The 26,139-nt window shown below is 37.3% G+C and overlaps 1 protein-coding gene across 3 annotated transcripts in view; it reads left to right on the top strand.

The window, feature by feature from the left end:
• Positions 1 to 4,327: 4,327 nt before the first annotated feature.
• The window catches only part of Wasf3 (WASP family member 3), an 85,718-nt gene continuing 63,906 nt past the window's right edge, over positions 4,328 to 26,139 (top strand). For 2 of the 3 annotated variants that reach the window (XM_010623821.3, XM_010623822.3), the window contains exons 1-2: positions 4,328 to 4,467; positions 7,297 to 7,393. The gene's annotated coding sequence lies outside the window, so the exon portion shown is untranslated. Of the gene's footprint in view, positions 4,468 to 7,296; positions 7,394 to 24,881; positions 24,967 to 26,139 lie in introns of all 3 variants that reach the window. The other variant, XM_033759915.1, reaches the window with a different exon arrangement.

Genomic DNA, 26,139 nt, shown 5'->3' on the forward strand with positions numbered 1-26,139 from the left:
TTTAAATCTTTTTATGCTCATTCCAGAGAAGCTCATTAACTGTTTAGTTGAGTGGAAACAATTGTTTTGTTGACTCAAATATTCATGTTTTTTGTTTATGTGGCATTTAAGTGATGTTCACCCATTCAACCCAAGGGCACTGAATATAAGGTGTATCTAGCTTTCTCTGAAGGAGGTCAGATAGACTCATTGCAATATTTTTTTCATTCTAGGCATTTGAGTAAGTTCACTTATTTGACATGTTTTCTGAGTGTTGCCTGTGTGCCAAGTGATGGGAATTTTTTAATAAAATAAGAAGAATGGAGCTAGGTGTTAAAATATTAGGATTCACAGATGGCTGCCCAGGGCTAGATCTACCATTAATTTATAGAGTAGATTAGAATGGAATGGAATAGAATAGAACAATAAAGTAAAAGCTTAACAGAAACATTAAGCAGAATATATATATATATATATGTATATATACACATATATATGTATATGTATATACGTATATATATGTGTATATATACACATGTATATATACGTGTATATATATATATGTCTATATATGTGTGTGTGTGTATATATATATATATGATTAGATAATCCTTTTTTCTTTAAAACCGTGTGTATTTTCTGTTAATTTCTGACCATTTTTGATCTCTAAATTCTTTGATCTCCAGCAGTTCATTCCTCATTGTTGTAATAAGTAGGCAAACTTAAAAATAGAAGTAAACCTGAACTTGTGAAATCATCTGAATTTTAGGTTTTGTGTGAAGATGTTTAATGTGAACCACATTGATGGGGAAATTGCTGTGAATTCCTTTCTGGGTGAAGACCTAGGAATAACATTGACGTACAGGGGTACTTCCTTGGCTCTGAGGATTGCAGTCTAAATTGGTCTCTGGTGGTCACTTGGGTGGCACCTGGTGGTGCAGTCATGGTAACTGGTGCTTTTTATTGCCATGTCATGTTCTAAGGTCAACTGTTCCTGTTGTGTGTTAGCTCACATAATATTTCCAATCTCATCTGTGTAGTTGGGGAAACAGGTTTTACGTGAATTCCCTGAAGTCTCCCAGTATGTACTTGGGGAAAGCAGTGGGAACTGAGCCTAGCCCAAGGCTTGTTGCACTGGGGCATTTTGTTTGGTAGATGCTATCAGTGTAGCTGAGCAGTACTCTGCAGCAGTAGTGACCATAGAGCAGCGTTGGAGAACCTACAGCATGGGTGCCACAGTGGGCTCTTTGTATCATGGAAAGCTGTAAAAGGTTTTCCATCATTACTCAAGAGTTTTGCTTATTAGTCAGAAAGAGGACTGAGGCCTAGCAGGCTGGTAAATAGGTATAAAGAATGCAAGTGTATAGCCTGCCAGGTATGAGAAATGCTGCTGGGAAATGGAGGTGGCAACCCTGCAAAGCACTTGGCACCCCAGAGGGAACCCCTGAGTTCTGTCCCCATGAGTTTATAATGTCTCCAGTGCTGCATTTCCACGTGTGATGGCATTGTTGAGAATGAAGATAAATCCAGCCAAACACGCAGAGAGAAAGGTTATCCTTGTGACTGGAAGGGATTTGTGGTGGTTGCTGTGGTTCTGAGCAGGTTATCGCCTGGGAAAAGTTAAGAGAGCACTGAGCACTTGCATATCCTGGGAAGCTGGTAAAATTACAGGGTTCTGCAGAGTCTGGTTTCAGTGGGTAGAGCAGGAAGCACTGGTTTGACGTTAAAAATATAATAGCCTTTCACTAAGTATCAAAGAAAGCCTTACTTCAGATAGTGATACTTAATGACTAGGCTACAGCTATGAATTCCTTCTGCCTTTGCAGTGTTCAAGTAAGTGGAAATGGACAGGATGTGGTGGAGGGAAGTCTTCCCTAAGAGAGGGGTTATGCTCAGGCTTCTTCAGGGTCTGACATTGCTGCAGTCTTGGGGCCCCTGTGTTTCCGTGGGGATAGATGGGTGATACATTGTTTCAAGAGCAAGCTATTCCACCTGCTGCTTGATAGCACAGTTTATGGTGATGAACATTTATCTCTACATTAACTTTATATATTCTGTGGGTCTCAAAAGACAAATCAGTAACCTGTCTTGGTGTTACTGTTCCACATGTAAATCTTAGGTCCTATTTATTGCAGGTGGAACTGGTCTTCTCTACTAGCACTCTGCAAACATTTCTCTCCACACCTAGCACTTTCCAGTTTGTAGTATAGTGTCTTCCTGAGTATAGCTTCATGGTTATATTCTAATGCATAGTAGGAGGCTGGTGTCAAGGGACAAGATTACAACAAATTTAAAAATTATATTGGTTTTTATTTGTGATTCTAGAACCAGACAACAATACCTTGTATAAAAATAGAATGAATGTTTGGTGAGCCGAGGAGACTGACTTTATGGGCAGAAAAAGGTTGAAGACTGCAGAAATAAGGAATGAAGACTAGATTGGTTGTTACTTTCTTTATAGGATCAAAGCAGGGAACTTGCTTATTGTGCAGGACCAAGAAAACTGGGTCTCTTCTGAGTGGTTGCTATGAATAGCCTGTTTTTGGAAAACTAGCCTGTTTCACAGTTGTTTTTTGATCACATGACACCTCGCTTGAGTGACTCTTTTCTCATTTGGCTTGGTCTGCTGGGGCCTAGTTTAGGAGCTCTGTCCAGAATAATAGCTTCCCATGAACTTTGTTTAACATCAGTAAATGTTTGAATGAATCAGTGCCCAGAACTTTGTTTGTGCTATTAGATCTCTGGCCAGGTACCATTAGTCCAAAGTTATGGGCCAATCCTGAATCTCTTCAAAGTCATATTGTCAGGAATTGATCACTTAATGTTTTACTAGTCAATTATTTATTTATTTTTAAATGGAAGACACAAAAATGACCTTTGTATTAGATGGGTAAGTTTTGAATTCATAAGGTAATCAAAACTGGGAGGACTAATACGATTTTAGTAATGAAATGAAAATATGCCTAGCTGGGAATGTTACACACATAGATGTACAGTGATTGTCAGCTAACATTATTAATGGGCCTTGTACATGGAAGGTAAGCATTCTACCACTGAGCTACATCTCAAGCCTTTTAAAATTTTTGAGACAAGACCTCACTGAGTTGCTTTGACTAGGCTCAGATTTGTGATTTTTCTTTCTTAGCTGAAGTAGCTGGGATTACAGGTACATGCTACCACACCCAGTTGCTGTTTTTAACTTACAGAAGTATCTCTTCCTTTATTTGTTGTACACTTATTTGTATTTGTTTTCCACTAGTTATCTAAAGGCTCGTAGGAGGAAGGGCCTTGCCTTACTACATAACATTCTTTTGGCCTACGTTTATGATGAGTTTGCTTATATATTGAGTTGAGTGGTGGGGCCAGGTAAATGTGTTCATATTGGCTTTTATGTAAAAGATATGGGACTGTTAATGAAATGAGGAACTGAAGCTCTGATAATCAACCTGAAACCACAATGGCTATTATTTGTACTAGGCATGTACTTCTTGCTAAAATTTCATATTTAGCATTCTTACAAGATATGTTTCTCTGAAGATAATAGTGGCTGTATGTTCAGTAGAAGATAACAGTCTTGTAAATAGAACTTGATATATGAATAGTTAAGAACACTGATGATATGATCTTGTAGAAGGAAGTAAAAAGAATGTAAAATTTGAACCTGGTTGAAGAGGCGGTGCTCAGAAATGCAGTAGGGTAACAGCTGATCTGGATGGAGGATGTATGTATTGTGTGTATGCTAGATTCTGATTTCTTAAAAACTGGAATGTAGAGGTTTAAGAGAGATGGCAAGGACCAAAATAGTAACCAAATCTGAATACAATCGGATTAGGAGAATATTGGCAGATTAACAGTGAGTCACTTAGCCACAACCTGTTCTCAGGTTAAATGTTTTTCTGTCACAGAATTCTTTATTTCATATTGACTTTGAATGCCATGGATAAATAAAATTAACTGGCTTATTACTAGGGAAAATTTTATTATTATTGACCTTATAAAATGCCTTATAAAACAAAATTAGATACCTCATGAGATAAATAAGTCATTCATCTTTCATATCAATGCACAGAGGAATGTAAGCTGAATGTAATGTGTACTGCTTATGAGGTGAATGGTTTGTATTTGAAATTCTCCAGACTTGTGTTGATTGTCATAAAAGCTACCTGATCTTCCCCACCTTATTTTTAGAAAAAGATTGTAAAAAATTAACCAGGTGATTATTTATCCTTTGGCCTGTGATTATTCCCTAAATTTCTGTGGTTTCATTATTTAGCTTTTCTTTATCTTTTACACTGAATGATATAAAGAGTTTTTATGTAGTCTTAGTGTCTTTTTTAGCAGATACAGTGAAACCTGGAAATGCTACAAGTACCTTTCGATGCTGCTGTACTGAGACATTATTCTGAACCCAAATGGGCAAGAAGAGGTACATCTTCAATGGGATTTTAATGATCACCCAGTTTGTTCTTCTCTTCATTTTTCTAATCAGTAGGTACTTGAATGTCATGCTTTTCACTGTAATGTTCTTCTCAGATATTGGTAATAAGACCTTACATCCAACTGTCTCAAGCCAAAACCTTTAGAGTGGTACTCTCCAACACAGTAGCCACTAGACACACAGTGCTACTTTTAAAATTAAAAATTTAGTTCCTCAGAGATACTAGCTTCATTTCTACCACTTAGTTTCTTATGGTAGGAGGCTGCCATGTTGAGTGGAATTGCTTTGTGGGACATTTCCTTCACTGTAAGAAGCTCAGGTGAACTGGCTGCCTCAACATATATACCTTGATGCCACATCTGGAAGATATCTCAGCCTCCCCTTCCACTTCTCAAATCTTTCAGATTTCTTACCTTTTAAAAAAAAAAATCTCTGTTAGATCTCCTTAACTAAGGCTGAAATGCATTTTATGCTTCTGAGTAGCCTTCCCCTCTGTGGCCTTCCTCGGCTGGCAGTCCCCACTCTGCTCTGCTTGCACCCCATGTATACCTCTGTTAGAGTCCTGGTTATATGGAATGCTACCTGCTGTTTTACATAGGCCCTTTCTTTGGGTAGGCCAAGAGATGGGTAGAGATGGGGCTTTGGTCATTTCAGTGTAGGCACATCAACGCTACCTGACACAAAATAAAAATGTGTTTATTGAGCAGATAGAGGCACAGATGGATGAAGCTGGCTTTAGTAGGTTGCATTTTAAGGGTTAGAAACAACTTGGGTACCTGCAACCAAGAAGAGAGTTGGAGATTCCTGGTAGGAGTGTCTCTAACACAAGCCCAGAGGTAGAAAATTACAGACTGCCTCTGGTCATTGACTACAAGGGGGCACTGTCATGACTACTCAAGCTTAATCAGGCATGTGAACAGTCAACATGATGGCATTCCATATAGTAAATATGGGCTGGGCTGGCAGTAATGAACCTCTTACTAATTGTGCCGTGTTTGACACTAATAGCCTTGACCTGTAACTCAGGACTTTGTGCTTACCAGGCAGGCGCAATGCCACTGAGCTATATCCCCAGCCCTAGATCTGTAACTTTTCAAGGACTTGAAGCTGTGCTTTCCAACTGTGAGATGAGGCAAAACTAGTTAATTCTTCAAGACCTTTATGGTTCTTGACTTAGGTTAGAAATGTTAGCAGTTCAGTAGGAAATAAAAATGCATTTGTATATGTCCAAAAAGAGACAGCCTAATACTTTTTAAGAACAGTGATTCCATAGTCAGATGGACTCATCCTAATACTGCTTTTTCCTACTAATGTGATTCTGGAAAAGTCACCTGATCCTGAAGTTCTTCAGTTTTCATGGGGATAATATCTGACTCTGAAGAGTAAATTAACTATATGTGAGATGATAGCACTGTAGTTAAGGTGCTGACCAAATAATAGCTAATAACCAAAGGAGTAATTCTGTAGCCTTTCACATAGATGAGAAAATTGCTAAACACACAGGATGTGGGAAACTTTCCTTGTCCCTAGGCAACCACAGTTAGCTGGATATAAGGAAACATTTATAGTTCTGGTTACTCGGAATTATCAAATCAGCCTGATTTGGTAGAGGTAAAGGTCTGAGTAATCTAAAACTAAGATAATTTTCTGTTTTTGTAAATAAGGAGACTTATTACTTAGAAAAAGCTAACTTTTCTTTTTTATTTTGCATAATGAAGAGTGTACTATACAGCTGCTCCTCAGGAAGAGAAACAAAGCTGTGTGCTACCTTTGATTTTTAAGCAAAATAGGACATATGTACAATGGAGTAGCACCGAATGATTCTGTTTTTTTTCCCCTATATTTTCAAAAGAATGCTGGCAGTCTTACTATTGTTCTCAAAATCTACTGAACTATGTCTAAATTATGCATGTTGAGATCATTCTTTTTGGTAGACTCGCAGAGTTACTTTTCTTCCATATGGAAATTGCCTCTCTGAAGCCTCACTTCTCTTAACCTTGGTTTCCCTCAAACTATTTGGCTTAATCCAACCCACTTTTGGTGAGCATTGTTCATGCATCTACCTTTTAAAATTAAAATTACAAGTATCTGTTACCCAAATAAAAAAATCATTTTTAATCAGTTTTGTGTATTCATTGTTTTAAGAGGGCCTGCTTATACAACACACTTGTTAAAGTTCTGAATGAATGAGTGAATGTTTGGTACAGTTTCTTGTATTTAATCTTCCCAAGTAAATTGTAATTGTAAGGAACTATTTGTTTTTTATTACCTCAGAGTTCTAGCACCTTGGCAAACACTATTTGTTAGATTGCTGTATTTTCTGGCCACTAATATCCAGTGTCCTGGAAATACTTTATAAGGTGTTTATAGGTCTGTTCTGCAGATGTAAAATCTTTATTGTTATCCCCCATGTGACATTAAAATATTTATAACATGATCACTAAGGTTTTTATTAAATTTAAATATTGTTGGAAAAATTAATACAAGGCTCTCAAGTATAATTCTTATGCGAATGATAGGTATTTAATTCATTCTGTAAACCGTAACAAAGCTTAAAATGCATGTATTGTTGAATATATGAATTGAGTGGTTCATTTGAATATACATACTTGACTGATTTTCTACTGTTTGGCTGTTATTAACCATAAGTTCTTAAAGTTAATTTCAGAGTTTATTCTACAATAGGGAGTTGGAATTATACAGGAATTCAAATACCATATTAGCTTCTTGCTTAAACTAATTAAAAAGGAACTAGTTTTGGGATTAGAGCTTCCTTGATGAAGTAATCAAAATGTGTAATTTGAATTTAAGACTTTGTTGAAGATTTGAAACCATTTTGTGTGCTGGTATTTAATTTTGTTTTTATTTTTTCATTTTAGTTTTAATTTTGATTGCTGTTACTACTGTGATATCTAAGCCAAAGTGGTGATGCTGTCTAAGGGAAATCTCTGCAACCGATAAATCAACACTTACATGGTAAGAGCCTTTTAAGGTCATTTAATTTCTGTAACATTAGAATCTAGAAATTTATTTGGAAACAGGATAGTGTATTTTAATATTTAATATTGAATGTTAGCATATTTTAATAACATCAGGTGATATTTTAGAACTTCTGTTTAAGAATTCAGGACTTTGAAGAAAATGGGACTTGATGTATTCATTTCATATTAATTTTTTCATGAGTCTGAAAAGTACGTATGGCTATCTAGTTTGGCTTACTAAGCTGAGATCTCTACCTGGGTGGAGTGGTGCATGCCTGTAATGCCAGCACTTGGAAGACTGAGGCAGGAGGATCATAGTGAATTTGAGGCCTGCCCTGTCTTACACCAAACCAAACCAACAAAACAAAACACTACAAATTTTGCCCCCGCTTTATGTTTATTTGCTTTTTCTTTTCTGGGATCTAACCAGTTCTTTGTTATCAAAATCTTGAAAATCTTGCTAATAATAAATGGTTATAAGAAGTCAAGATTTAAAAACTTTAAAACTTGTCAGTTTTACTGTAATTTACTCTGAACTGAGTTGGTGATAATTCCAGCTGTGGCTAAAATGAGTATTTTGAATTATTTATGGATTTCAGTGATCTATATTGCTCTATCTTTGAGGGCATAATTGTGAAGTAATGAGACATGTCACAGTAGTAAGGCCTGTCTCTTTGAGCTTCACTTTTCCTTGTGTGCAGAATAGTGTCTGTCTTGTCTATTTCATGGAGTTATTAAAAAATCAAATGAGGGCCAGGGATTTAGCTCAGTGGTTTGGTGGCCTGCCTTGCAAGCACAAGGACCCGAGTTCAATCCCCAGTACCAAAAAAAAAAAAATCAAATGAGGGCCAGGGATTTAGCTCAGTGGTTTGGTGGCCTGCCTTGCAAGCACAAGGACCCGAGTTCAATCCCCAGTACCAAAAAAAAAAAAATCAAATGAGACAATAACGAGGAATCTCCCTCTTTTCTTCTTTTTGAAGCGAATAACAAGCCATTGGGCTTTTGAGATGGTATTAAGAGAAAACATAGGTAGTAGTGAGATTAAAAGACTTGTCTTAATCTGTTCCACTTTGACATTGGGCATGTCATTGTACTGATTTAACATAGGAAAATTGAGTTTGATTTTCATACTTTCCCTTATGTATCTGTATTCTTTGACGACAATGGAATTAAGCTAGAAATCAATATCACGTATTTGGAAAATTCTCAAATATTTAAAAATCAGTGATCATATCTGAAAACCCATACATCAAAAAGGAAATCAGAAACTGTTTAGAATTGAAACAATATATCAGTCTTTGGGAAACATTTAAACACTACTTTAAGGGGAAATTTATAGTGTTAAATTTAGTGTATGTTCAAAAACAAAAGTTTTAAAACAATAGTCCTAAATTTTCTCTTGAAGAATTCAGGAATTGAGCTGGTTGGTGGTATAGATCAGTGGTAGAGTGCTTGCCTAGCATATGCAAGAACCTAGGTTCAGTCTCCAGTACTGGGGAAAAAAAACAGAAAGTGAAAGTAATTAAATCCAGAATATAAAGAGAAAGAAAATAACAAAGAACAGATTTGATTAAATGGAAAATGACAGTAAGAAAGGTAGAAAAAGCTTTTTTTTTTTTTTTTTTTTTTTTTAAAAATGAGATAAAGTGGTAAACCTGTTGCCACACTAACCAGGAACTTCTACTACTAAGAAAGTAGATCTATCACTATAGATCCTATGGATTAACAGGACAATAATGGAATATTATGTATCAGTGTTCATACATTTCTTTTCTTTTTTTGGGGGTTTTTTGAGACAGGGTCTCACTGTATAGTTGAGACTGACCTGGAATTCACTATGTAGCCCAGGCTGGTCTCGAACTCATAGCAATCCTCCTGCCTCAGCCTCCCTAGTGCTGGGATTACAGGTGTGCACCACCCAGCTATACATTTCTTAACATAGATAAATGGACAAAATTCATCAAAAACACAAGCTACCAAATGGCATTTCAGAAATGGGAAACCTGAGTAAGTCATTATTAAGTTGTTGAACTTGTAGTTAAAAACCCTCCCACGAAGAAGGATCTGAGTGTACATGCATGACCTGACAGGTGAATTCTATCAACATTTAATACTGGCTATACACAAATTCTGGTTGAAAACAAAAGGAGGGAATATGAGCTTGTTGTAGAAAACCAGGATTACCCTGATACAAAAAAAAATATTGTTTAAATTAATTACTGGTAAGTTAAAAAAACAGTTAATGTTATTGGACCAAATCTGCTCATCCCATGACAGGTTAATTAGGTCATGAAACAAGGTTATTATAAGGAGCAGAAGATGGTGTTCCACCAAGGTCGGCTAGAGGAAAAGATAGTGAACTCCTGTCACGAAGCCCATCTCTTCTGGAAGGTGATTTAGGGTGGTTTTATAGGCAGTTGATATTTTCAGGCAAGTGGGCATCTTCCCACAGGCTGGATGATTCATATCTGATCCCCTGCCTAGGCATAAGATGTTTTACAGTTCTAAGAATCTCAAGAGACAAAGGTCATTAATGCCTTGTGATATTCCTGTTACTGATTATGTAGCGTGAACAAACTAGAAGGTGGAGGTAGCCTCTCTAGGACCTCTTGCTGATGCCAAAACTTTTAGTAATGAACAAAAGCATTCTGGACCTCAGTTAATTACGTACAGACTCCCACATATTAACAAAAACAGTCTGAATGCTCCACTTCAGTTTCCCACTGTCAGCCTATTCTACGATCTGTGAGATTCACGTCTCTCTCTCAGATCTATTTCCTGCTGAATGGGGACTTGGCAAGGGTAAATGGAGTGGAACCACCTTACCTGATGGGACTTAAATACTAATAGCTGTTTGTGGTAGATTTCTCTGCTGACAGTGTACAGTAGGTTTGATGTATATTCAGTAGTATAGTACGGACAGCATGAGATCATTTGGATGATGTAAGTTACAACCTGAGTACAATTACTCAGATCAAGAAATCATATCCCAGGTGGTCTTGTTAGCTGAGACCTAAGGGTGCTGCTTTCCAAAGGGGGGCATGCATGTGGGTTTCTTTGAAATTCTGGTAAAATACTACATTTTATTCACCTGCAGTTTCACTGTTTTTCTCCAATCTGTTGTCCTAAACCTAGCTTTTCTTTCTTATAATTCTTTGCCAACTCCTAGTCAGGTGGTCCTAACGAGCAAATGCCTTCATCTAATTCTAAATGTAATAAAAATGTAAAACATCAAAATTTAAATTTGAAGATCATAGTATACAAACATTTACAAAACATTTCTTGGCTCTCAGAGAAATCAGATGTATAATAGATAACTCCGTTTTAATTGTCTCATTTAGTAGGGAGCACATACTGAGGGAATGTAGGTTCTGGCATTGGTCATAACTGGGCCCAATTACAAATCTGGACTAAAGCATTGTCCTTCATCAGAGTAGCCAAAGAAATAGAAAACACATGAGGATTAAGGGCTTAAGGTCATTTGTTCATTTTATAAAAGGGAATTCGTTAGTTTTTCTGATGGAGCTGTCCCTCACTGGGTCTGGTCTAGTTCTCAGTCTGTTGGTGGTCAGCTCTTTGCTCTCTTTAACATTTTGAGTAGCATTTAGTCCCCGGAGGCAAATATGTATAGAGATTTATCCATTGGTCTTGGAAGAATCAAACTGCTGCACACTATCACACTATTGGTTGCTATTATCAGTGCCAACATTACCAGTGTTTAGTTGGTTGTATATGTGTTTTAACACTCCTTATTACCATAACTTTCTTGATTAATAATGCTATGTTGGCTTTGCAGAGTTCCATAGGGGCAAGGGGAAACAGTAGGAACTTTGCAGCAAGCTGTGTTAAGGTTTTACAACAGCATCCACGCCTGTAAACTGGTCATAAGGCAACCCTGGGCTGCAAGTTAACACCATAAACAAGGCTGAAAGAGGGACATGACACCTGTGGCTGACCATTATGTGCAACAGTGAGACTGACTGCAAGAACACAGGTTGTCAACACAGTTGTCATCATCATCATCATTACAATAGTGACAGAAAAGGGCTTTTCATATCCTGAATAAGGTAAATAATACTAGGACTGGAGTAAGTTCAGTCTAAAAAAAGATATTTTCAAGAGAGGCCTTCATATATATGGCCAGTTGATTTTTATATGTGACCTCCTTTGTCATTACAATTTTCATCTCACAGATCATTCACATTAACCTTTGTAGCCTTTATCAGCTCATGGCCCTCCAGTCAGAGCTGATTCTGAAGCAGAGGCAGGTCTTTAACTCCCCTTAGAGGGACTAGAATCATCCCCTGTTGAACTCTGCATTCCACCACTGCTCTTCAGGCTTGTCCCAGGTTCTTAGGATATCTTTCTTAAAGAAAGGGAACATCTTCTTTATCATCCCCATTAAGGTCACAGAAGTCTCTTCATGCCTGAGAATCAGCTTCACTACCTTTTTAGATTTAGAAACTGGTTTTATCAATGTTATAGTGTCCAAATAGTGTATTTTGGTGAATTTCAAGAAAGTAGGCACTGAATCAAACTCTTAATCTCCTGTTTGGTAACTGAATGGGCTCATTCTGTGTGGAGGCAGAGTGGCTGACAAGGGCCCAGGTGGCTGTGTGCTACTGTGTTGGTGATGTAGTTGGAGATGTGTGAGTTCTCAGAAACACTAAAGCATGTAGTCCCCATACTTAGTGCTTGTGTTCCATACCATGAATACCCCTTCCCCCTACCCTGAAGCAGGGCCACTACCTCCTACCATTTCAGTCACTCCAAGTACCAGTTATTCTGCTTCTCTTGAGTTGAGGTTGTCTTCTGTGGGTACCTCTATGCCTATAAGCTTGGCTGTTGATACTATTACTACCCCTCCAGCCCTGGTGCCTGCCACCCGGTAGACTGGCTCTGGTCTTAGCCTCATAGCAATCATATTCTGGGCCACACAAAAGTCATTGCTTGTCAGAGATACAGTCTAATGGTGGGAGCCTCAAATAGATGTGTTCCTTTATGTTTGCATTTGGCACAGCCTTCATACCTGTAGGTTTGCAGCCCCAAATAATTGCTTAGTGACTTAAGGTCACCTGATTTGAGCTCACTTTTGGACTATACTCACATTATCCCATAAATACTTGGCCCTGAGGAAGACACAGCTTTTGCTTTCTCCTTTCCTTTGCACCATCAGTTAGGACAGACTTTGAACTTTCCGTCTCTACTTTATGCATACCAGTACACACAAAAAAATACCACTCCTATTGAACTGAGTCAGAGTCCAGCAATTTCATCTACCAGATTTCAAACAGAAGCTCAAATGACATTTTTAATCACTCAAGTGATGGCACCAAATGGCAGAGAAAGAGTTCCTGGCCTCATGTTGGAGCAACATACCAAGTGAGAGCTCATTGACTCAGCCAAATCTTAATGCTGTGTGCCAACAGTGTATGCCATGACTAAGACAAGGAAGAGGCCCTGGATCAAAAAGGGTTCCCTCAGCTGCTCACTAGTCATGGTGAATCAGCCAGGAGAACTGTTATTCATGTGGATTATGGGACCAAGTCCTGATGTTTGCTCCACAACAGTCCAGTTAAATGGAAAGACAAGGTGTTGAGACAAGGAAGGCAATGGGAGGAAAAGATAGAAGATTCTTGTTACAAAGCCTGTCTTTTCTGGAAGCTGATTTCAGATGTGGTTTTTATAGGCAGTCTAGGTATTTCTGGATTGGTAGACGTTTCCCCTTAAATAGGTGGGCCATAAGAGGCACATCTCATCCTTACTGCCTAGCCACAAGGTGTTTTTCAGTTCTGCAAATCTGAAAAAGAAAGATCATTATTTTCTCAGGATATTCTTGTCACTGATCAGTTGCATGTTAACAGGATGGACGTAAGGTAGATGTTGAGTGCAGCTGCTCTAAGGCTGTCTTGCTGATTGCACAACTCCCTGTAATGAAGGAAAACATCCTTAGTGCTCCACTTTCTTAGTGTGAAATGGATAATATGTTTTATCCAAATGCCACTTATTCCAGTAGTACAGAGTTGGTTCAGTATCTGAAAATCAGTGTAATTCACAGAACTAGCACGAAAAAAAAAAAAAGAATTTTTAAAAACTCCTGTGATTATCTCAATACAGAAGAAGTGTCTAACAGTACTCATAAATCGATTCATGATAAAAACTCAGAAATAGAAGGAAAACTCCCAAAAGAGTAGGAATAGAAAGGAACTTCCTCAGCTTGGTAAAAGTATCTATGGAAAGCCTACAGTTAATAAAATTATTGATTGGTAAAAGATGAAATGCTTTTGTAATTCTAGCACTTAGGAATCCGAGGCAGGGGGATTGCTGCGTGTTTGAGTCTAGCCTGGACTACAGAGTGCATTCAAGGTCAGTCTGAACTACATACATAGGGAGACCCTATCGCAAAACACTAAAGACAAACTAAATGCTTTCATCTTACATTAGGAACAAGGGAGTCATGGTCATTGTCTTTCCTATTCAACATTGTAGATTATTGTTACTGCAATATAGCATGAAAAAGAAATAAAAGACATACAGATAGGGAAGAAAGAAAGAAATCAAGTTCATGATTCCTTTACCAAGAGAGACTTGGAAATGTAAATACAGTTTTCTAACCTCTGATGTAAGGGAGAAGATGGATGGGAATGGATGCTGAAAGCTGATAGACGTTGGAGTGTGTGTGTGATCTGAATCTGAAAGTCTTAGAAGCAATGCACTATTTTCTTCTTTCTGCTAATACATGTGGGACAGCTTTGTGTAGCACTTGAAAGATGTGTATTAAAGTCTATTAAATAGCTTTTGTTTTTAACTTTAAAAAGGCATTTGAAATATTAAGATACCTTTTAAATTCTGAGGGCTAATTTGTTAGAAGTATTGTAGCTAGTATTTAGCCTTGGATGAGTTAAAATTGTTCTTTATGCTTAGGAAGAACTGACCTGTTTTGTATAACATTATAAGCCATGTATTATACTCTTTTCTGTTCAATTGTTTCCAAATATTTGCTTTTTTATTATTATTAAGGATGGCAGTAAACAGTTGAGGAAATCTGAGCTCTGGTTCCAGCTTCCTGGGACAGTTATGTGACAGCATATCCAGTGTCTCTGGTTGGTTTCCTGAAATTATTTTCTGAGTTATTTGAATGAAACAGATCTATAGCCTGAGTAGTGTGTTTAGAAATTTAAATAATACCTGGTATAATAACTGTGTCTTTCTAAAAGGAACGTTACTAACTGTATCAGATGGTACTGAGTACCTGATATGGTAGGATGTTGTAGCATAAAGTGATAGAGGGAGTAGTAACTTAGGAGTTAACAGATAATCTTGAGTTCAAGTGAGAAAACATACAAGCTTAAGCTTTTGTGCAAAATCCATTTCAGTCCTTGAACCTCAGTTCAACCTCAGTTCCATCATCTGTGAAAAGGAGGATAATAACCTTAGGTAGCTGCTGGAAGCATTAGAAAAATAATCCCAAAGCACAGCAGACAGTAGGCTGGCAAATGGTGACTCTGGGAGCTTTTCTGCAGAACCATCTGATAGAACTGGTTTTGAACTTTTAGTAGTTATGCCACTTTGGGTAAATTGCGTAATCTATTCGAACTCTGATTTCTTTGTTAATTGGATAAGACCAAACTCCAAAATTGTAGTAGGATATAAATGATACAGTGTATATAAAATAATCATATTTCATCATTTAACTGATTTACTATCAGTAGATACATGATTTTGAGTTTTGGTTGACTTTTTTGTAAAGTTACTCTGAAACTCAAACTTTGCCTTTTTGATGATGTTCATTACGTTTTTGCTGGGATATGTTTAGAAGAATGAAGCTGATGGGGGGGGCCAGAGTTGAATGCTTTGAGAACAAGTGTATAAATTCCACACTTGAGATATTTTACTATTTAGTATGAGATATTTGACCATTTAGTATTTCTTTTCCTGCTTTCCTGACTCAAAGAATTAGGAATAATTCATTAGACCAAGATTTAATTTACCTTACTTTATTTCATGAATGCAATTTCTAATTGCCAAATAATAATGCTATCAAGATGTTTCTTGTTTCTAAAGCACAGAAAACCCAAAGTTGGTAGCATCCTTACAAGAGGCTTACAGAGGGATTACACAGCTTTATTGATTTCCTAACCTTATCCTGTTTTATTATGTCCATGAAATTGCTAACATTTGACCAATATTAGTAAACAAAAATGGTGATTTAGGGGCTGTGGTGAAGCATAGTGTAAAGTGTATATATACATAGCTTGCTGGAGGCCCTGAGTTCATTCCTCTGCCTTAAAAAGAGTTATTTCATATGGTCCAATTGCATGTTTTGGGACATGGTGACAGTGTTTTCTTTTTATACACTTGGCAAATTATTCAGTTTTGTAGTTTACTTTGCCTTGGGGTTTAAATTTATTTTTAATACATTTTCAGTTGTCTTTTGTAATTTATATGGTGAGTGTCATTCTTACATAAATTAATACAAGTTAGGTGAGAAAGAATATTTGATACATCTTTTTTAACTAAAAATACTAATTTTAAGATTTCTAATTTATAATTGACAAGATGATTCAAAACAAAAACTAGAACGTTTTGAGAATTGGAAAATATCCAGTTGATCCAATATGATCAGTACGATCCAATGGATCATAATGGATGGATTCTGACTATTTATGAGGTGTAGTAAAAATGAATGCTTAAGTTTAAAATATTGCAAAGACACATTGCTGTTAATCTTCTTTGCTTCACATACACTTGCCACTTTCTGAAGCAGTTCTGAAAGTCTTCTTTGTGTCGACTTGAATTGCTGTGGCTGTCTCAGTGTCCTGAATTGATTTAAAAAATTGACCAATTTTGACTGTAGGGAAAAGCTGAAAATTTCATGGTGCCACATTCAGTGACTAAGGTAAATAAAGACATACCACAATATTTTTCCTGGTCTGCTGTCCCATTGGATTTCCCTGAACAGCAGCATGCATTGCGTTTTTTTTTTTTTATCACATCACATAAAGACAATAAGAAAGAATTCCAGAAGTCCTGCACAAAGTGGCAAGAATGATAGGATAAATGTATTCAAAGTGCAAGTATTTTGAAAGGGATTAATGGAAATATGTCCTTTACTGTAATACATTTAAAAAATTAAATATGAACTATAGAGTTTGATCACATCTCATAAAAATTCTTTGTAATTTTTCTTTGCCATTCTCTTCTCCTTTGTCAGGATATTTAATGTGTGTTCTCTTTTATTGGTGCCATCTTCTTGGCTACCTGTACATGAGAAAATCTTGTAAGGGGTTTGTATTACTCAGTGCTTAAAAGAGAAAGCAGGGATGGGGCAAGGCTCCTTAAAAGACTGCACATGCTCTGGCTCCAATTTAATGTAGGACACAGAAATTTACAAGATTGGTCTACAGTGGCCACCCACAGAGTCAGTTGTAAAAGAGTGTAAAAAGTCTGTCCATGCATTAGAGATCTGAAGGATCCAGCCAAAGGCCAGGAGCCCACAGCAATGCCCCGTGTGAGTCTACATCAGGAGGCCAAAGGATCCACAGTGGAAGACAGAAGGTTCTGTGTCGGAAACTTAAAGAATCTGTGCTAGAAGCTAAAGAGTCTGAGCCGGCAGGCTGAGGGGTCAGTGCTGGAAGTTGAAGAATCTGTGCCAAAAGCCAGGAGACAGTGCCTAAGGTGAAGGCAAAGACTAGAGTGCCTCTGAAGAGAACAGCTGAAACTCCTTTGGGGAGAATCAGCCACAAAGAAGCACTTCCAAGGAAAATCAGCAGAAATCCTTCCCTCCTGTTCTCCTTTTTATACTCTTCTGAAAACAGTCCTCCCTAAAGTGGGCCTTCCACGCACAGAGCCATGCTGAATCAACAAGCTTGTGTGTTCCCAGAAGCAGTTGCCTGGCCCAAAATATCCCAAAAGGTACTTGTCACACCCATAACAGGAAATCTGAGTCAGTAATTTGCAGTGCTATAGACAACTTGCCAACATCCCAGTTTATTAAACGTTCTTTAGTTCTCATTTAATTACATTATATTTACTGTGTTATTTGAACTCTTTGCAACTTATTGACTTATCTTAGCCAATTTATCATCTTTTTAAAAAATTTTCTCTACATTTTTAAAAGTGTGCATTGTCACTTGTGTACAACATTTGAAGATAGCTATAAATTAAAACTTGTTAATAATATTACTCAAATATTATTTTCTGCTTATTGGTTTCTGAGAAAAGTATGTTTATCTTCTACAAAGAGGATATGAGATTTATGGTTGTTATTTTGAATTGAATTTTTACCTGTAAGATGTGAAATGTGTCTTTCCTCTATTTTATTGCTTTTTCACCTTGAGTTTCTGTTGTGTCTTATATTAACTGCTTAACTTGCCCCATTCAGTGATTAACATTTGCCTGGTGTATCTTTGTAGTTACTTATTTTCTCCCTTCCCAGTTGTTTCATTTCAGATGTGCTCTTGAATTTAAGATTTGTTTTATTTTAACTCTCTGTGTTACTTTTCTTTAACAGAGACTTTTGATGTAGTGGAGAACAACATGGACTCTGACTCTGGTTTGTTTGGGTTTGACTATGTAGTGTTGGTCATGTTTTCTTTAACTATTGGTATTTCAGATTTTTCCCTGTAAAATGGAAATATTGGTTATTTCTGTCTCATTTTGTAAGAATTAAGTGAGTTATTATATATAAAACGCTTGACAGTTGTTTATAGCTAGATATCCCCAAGAGCCTCATGTGCTCATAAGCAAGGCTTTGGAGAATGAATTAGGAGAGTGTTAGGGTGACTTGCTGTTAGGAGATGGAGCCTGGTTGGAAGAGGCAGCTCATTATGAACATGACCCAGAAGGTTGTATCTCCCTTCTTGGCTCCTCCCTTGACTCACTCTGCTTCCTATCTGCCATGCTGAGAGTAGCTTCTCTGCCATGCAGTCCTGCCTTGAAGCCAGCTGACCATGGATTGTAAGTGTGAACTAAAATAAATCTCTCCTCCTGTAAGTTGTGGGTGTTAGGCATCGTGTCCTGGCAGCAAAGAGGTGAGTGATTAAGACAGATTTTGTTACTGGTAGTGGGACCACTGTGTTACTGGTTAGCCCCTCCCCCCTTGTGACAATCTCTTGCTTTGTAGTCCAGGCTGGCCCAGGCTAGTCTCCAACTTGGAGTGATTCTCCTGAATGCTGGGATTACAGGAGTGCACCATCATTCTAGCTCTTGACTAGCTCCTTCTAAAAGTGGCTCACCAAGTAAATGTTACAGATTTTGTGATGCTCATGTCTCCTTCTGAAGTTGGATTCCAGGTTCTTATCTTGAACAAAGAATTGAATGAAATGTGATGAAAAAAAGTGATGAAAAAGATTATTTGAAAAAGTCAAAGTGAAGAGTGAGAGAGAAACTGGCTCTGCAGAGTGAGCTTGGGCTGAGTAAAAGAGGAAAAAGTACATCCTGAGGGACACAGGGCATCTTGAGGAAAGCCATGATAAGAAGTTCTTCATGGTGTCTGTGTCCTTTTAATGTCATCTACATCTCAAGGAAACCCGTGAGAACTATTACATAGAGGTCCTAAGTAGCAGTACTGGGATCCCATGCCTTAGGCTGATATCAGGTCTAGACCATCTTATCGAAAAACCTCCTCGAGTTCTCCAGAGACATCCACTTACATGGCTTTTGGAACTGTCGTGTACATGTGTATTTTGCTGCTTTTTCCTTGCCATCATGTGCCACATCCAGTTCTTTATTCAATGTGTACAAGAACCTAGGAATCTGTCCTACATCCCCATTAACCATGGTAGCAGATATAACTCAAAGCATTAAAATCAATTTAGGAATAGATGCATAGAAACCCTTTTTCTGAGCTCCTTTCCCCTTCTCCAGCACCAGGGAAAGAAGGTCAAGGGGGCAAAGGATTGATCTCTGCCTAGCCCCCGACTTGCTTCTTGGTATACCCACTCAGGATGTACATCATTTTTCTTCATTCTTACTTGCTTTCAAGTTTTTTCACACAAGCCAAGAGCCTGTGGTGAAAACTGTGATGGAGAGAAATCAACCTGGACACTGAATCTTCAACTTTTCAGTTGGAAGTAGATATTAGTTTCACCCAAAGTGTCCTTAGGTGCCATTTTGTGGCTCAACACAAATTAGGTCTTTTTATACTAGAATGTCCTCTATAAGAAGACACTTGACAAAGGTTTTTCAGTGTGTCTGACATAAATCACCCCCCCACCAACTTATTTAGCTCTTAAGGCTGTATTGTGTAGCAAAGAGCAGTGATTTTTTTTTTTTAAGTGGAATATTACTTGTAAGACTTGAGCAGTGCAGTGGTGGATAACCTAAGGCAGGAGTGGTACTGCCGGCTGTTTATTATTGAAAGTTTCAAAAGGTTCACCAACACTGCTATAGTGTTTGTTGAGCAGCTTCCCTGTCCAGGCATGGTGCTACAGGGATTGGTTAGCAATGTGGTTTACCCCTGACCACTAGTCCATCTCCTACCCCCACCCCATCCACCATTGAGATCAGTCTTTCTAATTGTGTGTTCATGTCTGGGTATGAGAAATATCTTGAATATAGTGCTTGTCATTTTAACTTATGAATCTGTCTTTCACTAAACCATTAACTCCCTAAGGAGAAAGATTTTGTTTTACTGTTTTTGTATATTGATTCTTTGTATTTTTGTCAGCTAGGGCCCAATAAAAGTGTAGAAATGTTTGGAGAGTAGGTGTATCCAGTATGATAGTTTCTGAAAGCCAGCTGAATGTCCAACTCAGAAGAAACATGGGGATCCAGGAGGCATGTCTGGTTTCCAGGAAGGAAAACAGAGCCACTTTTATTAAGAGACTTGCACTGGGTCATATAGTCTTAGTGGCAGAACTGGGATTAGAACCCAGGTCCCCCAGTTCCTAATTAAGCATTGTGTCATGGAACCTTTCTTTCTCTCATACTGCAGAAACATGCCTCATTTCAAATAGCAAAGGTAAATGTTGAACCTAATGAAGTGCTATGATTCCATGTGGTCTTTCTTCTCCCCTTCTCCCCCAAATCACAACTTTTCTGTAAAGTATAAATTAAAGAGGAAGTAAGGCAGTGTGGTTAGAGAGGGCAATTTAGCAGATTGGGAGTTTAGGAAGCACAGACTTTTTTTTTTTTTCCTGTGATAATGCAGTGTAATTAGTGACAGTCTTCTGGGAAATGTCAATAGGCACTTTGACTCCATGTGGGGTGACATGAAACTGAAGTAGGAGACATAGGCCTTGCCCTTCAAGGCAGAAAAGGCACAGTGAGGTGAAGAGGCAGAGGAAGAGTTTGGGGAGCATATTACTATATCCTGTATGGGCACTGGCACAACACCACTTCTGTATGGATCACTTTTATTCTGAGATGAACTCAAGTAAATGTGTTTAAAAACTAAAACATCTGCAGAATGTGCTCATTTGGTTCTCTGAGTACAATGTAGTCCGTACTGTCTGATTTAACTTTGTCATACATGACACTAATTGCCTTGCACACAGCAATCTGAACGAAGGTTACTAACATATCAGTAAGGGAAAAGACAAAATCATTAACGCTGCCAGGTTCTGCAAACTGTAGACATTCTCAAAACTCATAGGGTGGTCTTTATAGATGCATAATGGAGAAAGAAGCCATCACAAAATCCATTCAGTCAATCACATACATTCCTCCAGCTCTGTTAGAAATAGGAGTTTAAAATATGTAATAAGGATGTAAGTTAAATTACTGAGATGCTGTCCTCTCTCTCTCTGCTGTGGCAGTATGCACTGGGTAAAGATCACAATTTCAGTTTCAGTTTAATTTATAAGGCCTATGGCAGTATGTTCTTCTACATATGAAAGCTATTATCTATGCTAATCTAGTGGTGGTATTCTTTTCTTTCCACTTGCTCACTTTGAAGTCTGCACAGATGAATATTAGAGTATACTCAGTGTTCACTAATCAGAAATATCAGTTTGCTGTTTTTTTCTCTTTTGTGAATATAGTAATTTCAAGTCTTAAAAGAAGAAATAGCTTATCTGTTAATTTTGTTCTTACAGTAACCAGCACAGTGTTTCTCTTCCAATTAAGATGTAAAAATTTGTGAGAATGTTGCTTCATTGAAAGAAAGGGAACAATGCCAGATATCTACAAAGTAATAACTGTGCTAAATTCCCAAAAGGACAAGCCCTCCTGAGGAGAGACAAGATGTTTGGACTGTTTCATGTGTAGCAGACCACAGGAGGAACAGATCACTACCACAGAAGAAAAGATCAGCTGAAATTTTAGAGAATTTTTATTTTTTTTCCTGGTTCTGAGACTTAAACCCAGGGGCTGAGCCAAATCCCCAATCCTTAAAAATTTATTTATTTATTTGTTTATTTATTTATTTATTTATTTATTCATTCCCTACTAACTTTTCTATAGGTCATTGAAACTAACCTGGCTTTATTGGAATGATGTGTTCTTGAAAGGAGCATTTTACAAGAGAACTTGAATTTACAAAGTCTGTGAAATCTGTGCTTTTTTTGAAAATTTCATTGTGGGGATGTGAAACTGTATTCTGTGCTTTCCATCATGATTTCCACATGAAAGCACTTTGAGGCACCGGATTTTAGGGTGATGTTTTTGGAAAACTCAGTGCGTATGGGTTTCTGCAATATTTCATGGACTTAGCCACCCCTCCCAGGAAATTATTCTTATGGAAGAAATTGCTTGCTATGTAGAACAAGGACTTTTGTACCACAGTGATGCTATAGAGCTGTCTAATGGACCTCTCCCTTCTCCTTGTGAAAGTACAGTGTCTTTCTGTGACCTGTTCTCATCACAGCATTGCTAAATTCCACAATTTATTAATTCTGGCAGACTGTTCATTCCTTTTTTGTAAAACATCAAGCCCTTTTTTATTTTATTTTTTAATGTTTTATTGCTTTATAAAAATATTTAACCCGAAAACCCCTCTAGATTACCTATACTGTATAAAGAACCCTTAAAACTGTACTTTGGCCTACTTTTCCATTTTACACTTAAATATCTTTTCCACATTAAAAAAATAAGAACCTGTATCTGGTGTATAATTGCTGTAGTGTTAATTATTCCAGTTATAATAATAAAACAAGGACTTGCTGATTGAGGGCATGAAGCCTGAGCAAATAGATAGCAACATTTACATAAAAATCGTTAAAGGAGGATGAACACATCCAAGGAAGGAGTGCTAAAATACAAAAATTCTAGACATTAGGTCTCTAAGCAAAAGTTACTAGTACCCATTAACAGAACAGCAGTAGTCCTTTCTGAGAGCAAGAATGTGCAGAGGGACACCATTGTGACAGAAATGTAAAGGCATGTGAGGTGCGTCAGAAACACTGAGAAAACCTGTTATGCTAGGCAGTAACAGCCCATCACTAGGAACTCTGATAGTGTGATACATCAGATTAATAATAACATGTCTCTCCCATTCATTGAATGGGTTGCTTCATCTTAGTGATGGCTTGTTGGGAAACAAGCCCCTTCTGATCAATAGTACTTTTTACACTACTGTTCTACAATTACTGTCCAGCATGGAGACAAAAACTTCATGAGACAAAAAAATTCAAGAAAGAAACAAGACTCAGAGATGACTTAGATTTGGGAACTACCAGACAAGATACTTTAAAATCACTCTGATTAAAGTATTAAATGGTGTAGTGGGAGAAGTAGACAATATCCATGGACTCATGAAGAATATCAGCAGAGACATGGAAACTATTTTTTAAAGAGTTAAATGGAAACTAGTGAAAAAGAAAATATGAGTTGGATTTATCAGCAAACTTACAGATGAGAAAAGAATCATTTTATTAAAGCTAAAAAATCAACAGAATATAAAAAGAGTCAAATGTAAAAACAAGTAGGAAAGGAGAAAAAAGAAGCACAGAACAGAGCATTTTAAGCACAATGGAACAGTATTAATATTCTGAAATACATATACATAATTGGAACTCCCGGAGGAAAAGGGAGGGTATTATCTAGAAGAAATAGTTGAAGGATCAATTGCTGAGAGCTATTCAAAATTAATGAAAGATAGCAAATGGCTAATGAAAGATTAAAAAAAATCCAAGAAACTCAGAGAATCTTAAACAGGGTTTAAGAAAAACAAAAAAAGGTAAATTTAGAGATACCAGTCAAATTGCTGAAATACCAAAGATAAAATCTTAAAGGCAGTCATAGCTTTAAAAAACGTAAACATCAGCTAGCTAGTGTTCTCAGCCCTATTGGTTAAAGAGGCTATGTTTCCTCCAGTGTATGTTTTTGGATCCCTTGTCAAAGATCATATAGTTGAATTTGCTTGGTGTTGTTTCTGCATCCTGTATTCTGTTCCATTGATCCTAATGTTTCTTTTTGTTCCAGTACCATTCTGTTTTAATCACTGTAGCTTTGTAATATAGTTTCAGATCTCCCACTTTGCTCTTGTAACTCAGGATTGCTTTTGCTATTCTGATTTCATATGAATTTTAGGATTTTTTTTCTCCATTTTTGTGAAGAAGAATGTTGTTGGTATTTTGATTGAGATTGCATTAAATCTATATATCAATTTTGGAAGTATGGCCATTTTGAGTGTGTTCTGCCTATGCAGAAACAGTATGTCTTTCCATTTTCTGATGTCCTTTTCAATTTCCTTTTCCAGAGTATTATAATGTTCATTGTAGAGGTCTTTCACCTTAGGTTAATTCCTAAGTATTTAATTTTTCTTGGTATTCTTGTGAATAGTATTTTTTTCTTAATTTCTTTCTCAGTGGGTTTATTTTTGGTGTATAGGAGTGCTATTGATTATTTGTGTGTTGATTTTGTATTATTATTTCTAAGAGTCTTTTGGTGGATTTTTTGGGGGATCTTCTATGTAGAGGATCATGCCATCTACCATTAATAGTTTCACTTCTTTTTTCTATACATATCCCTTTTATTTGTTTCTCTTGCTTGACTGCTCTTGCTAATGTTTGGAAGTACTGTGTTGAACTGGTGTAGTGATAATAGATGTCTTAGTCCTGAATTTAGAGAGAAAGCATTCAGTTTTTTCATATTTAATATGATGTTGGCAGTAGGTTTGTCCTAAATGGGTTTTATCAGATTGAGGTAAGGTCTTTCTATACTTATTTTCTTCACAGTTTTTATCATGAAATGATGTTGGATTTTGTCAGAGGCCTTTTCTGTATCTATTAATATGATTATGTGATTTTTGTCCTTCTATTTATATGATGTACACGTATTGCATTTATTGATTTGTGTATATTGAACTGTCCTTGTATCCCTGGAAGAAGCCTACTTGATCATGATGTATGATTTTTTTGATGATTCATTGCATTCTGTTCACCAGAATGTTGTTGAGGGATTTTGTATCTATATTTATTTAAGAGATCAGTCTATAATTTTCTTTTTTGCTTGGATCCTTATCAAGTTTTGGAATCAGGGTGATAGTAGCTTCCAGTAATAACTGTGAATACTCCTTCCCTTTCAATTTCATTAAATAGCTTGAGGAGCATTGGTGTTAGATCTTCCTGAAGTTTTCATAGAATTCATCAGGGAATCCATCCAGACCTGGCCCTTTCTTAGTTGGTAAGTTTTTTGTTTCTGCTCCAATTTCATTGCCTATTATTGAACTATTCAGGGTTTTTAAATCTTCTTGGTTCAGTTTTGGTAATTCATATGTACTATCTAGGAATTTGTTTCTTGAGTTCTCCAATTTAAAGGCATACAGGTTTGCGAAGTAGTTTCTCTTTTCTGAGAATTGAGGGTCCCAAACTATAAATAAAGAGCAAATTATAAATCAAATGATAAATTATAATAAAGAGCAAAAGAAATACTTTTAACACATGGGCCTTTGAAATCACTTATCTAACCCATAGCACGGGACCACTCCTGAATCTCTTCTGTAAAGTGAATCAGATGCAGTGATGTGTGGGAATCTCTTAGGTCAGTTCTTGGGGTACTAATGGTTGGTACATTTTGTATACTTAGTGTTCAGATTCTTTTGTGTGGTGAGGTATTTTCAGTGAGGTTCAATTTGCAATATAGCAGTCTCTATACTCTTCCTGTCCCCAAATTTCTACCAGTTGCCTTTATCTGGACCCCTTTTTCTCTCATCTAACCGTCCCCTGGTCAATAAGTAGACTGTTTATTATTGCCCAGGTATCCATATGTATTTTTAGCTCAGGCTACATCTCTGTCTGCACAAAGCCCTTAAATTGGCTAGTGCCTACTCCTCCACCTGTTGGGAAGTGTTTCCTCCCCACTGCCTTCAGGGCCATACTAAATGCTGTTGTATCAGAACCACAGTCTGTTTTCACTTGGCACCTACATGCTGAACTGACCCATCTGAAAAACACGCTTGGGCTTTCCTTCCCCCTTCAGCTGGATGTGTGGGTTTGTGTAAGTCTGCCCGTTCCCCCCCAGGTACTAGTCAGTGAGGGACACTGTAGCTCTGCTGAGTGACTTGGAGATATAGGCTTTCTGCCCATGCCAGCCATTTGTGCTTTCTAGTTCTGCTCTGAGTGGATTATATGACTGTTCCATTTCTGTCTCATGCAGTATTGCTGCTGGTTTGAATTAATAACTTGACTGACAAAACTCAGATAATTCTGGGGAGCCCAGAATGCTTGGTGCTTTGGTATTTCATGTTTCTGCCAGGGCCTGGTAATACACCACCTGCTCTTTTCAAAGGACCCATGACTCTGGAGTGATGATAGTATCTTGGAGGCATGCATTCTTTTTTCTTGCCACCAACTCTCT

This window comes from Fukomys damarensis, unplaced genomic scaffold (assembly GCF_012274545.1).
Source record: "Fukomys damarensis isolate Sample0158 unplaced genomic scaffold, DMR_v1.0_HiC HiC_scaffold_38, whole genome shotgun sequence".
Taxonomy (NCBI): Eukaryota; Metazoa; Chordata; class Mammalia; order Rodentia; family Bathyergidae; genus Fukomys; species Fukomys damarensis.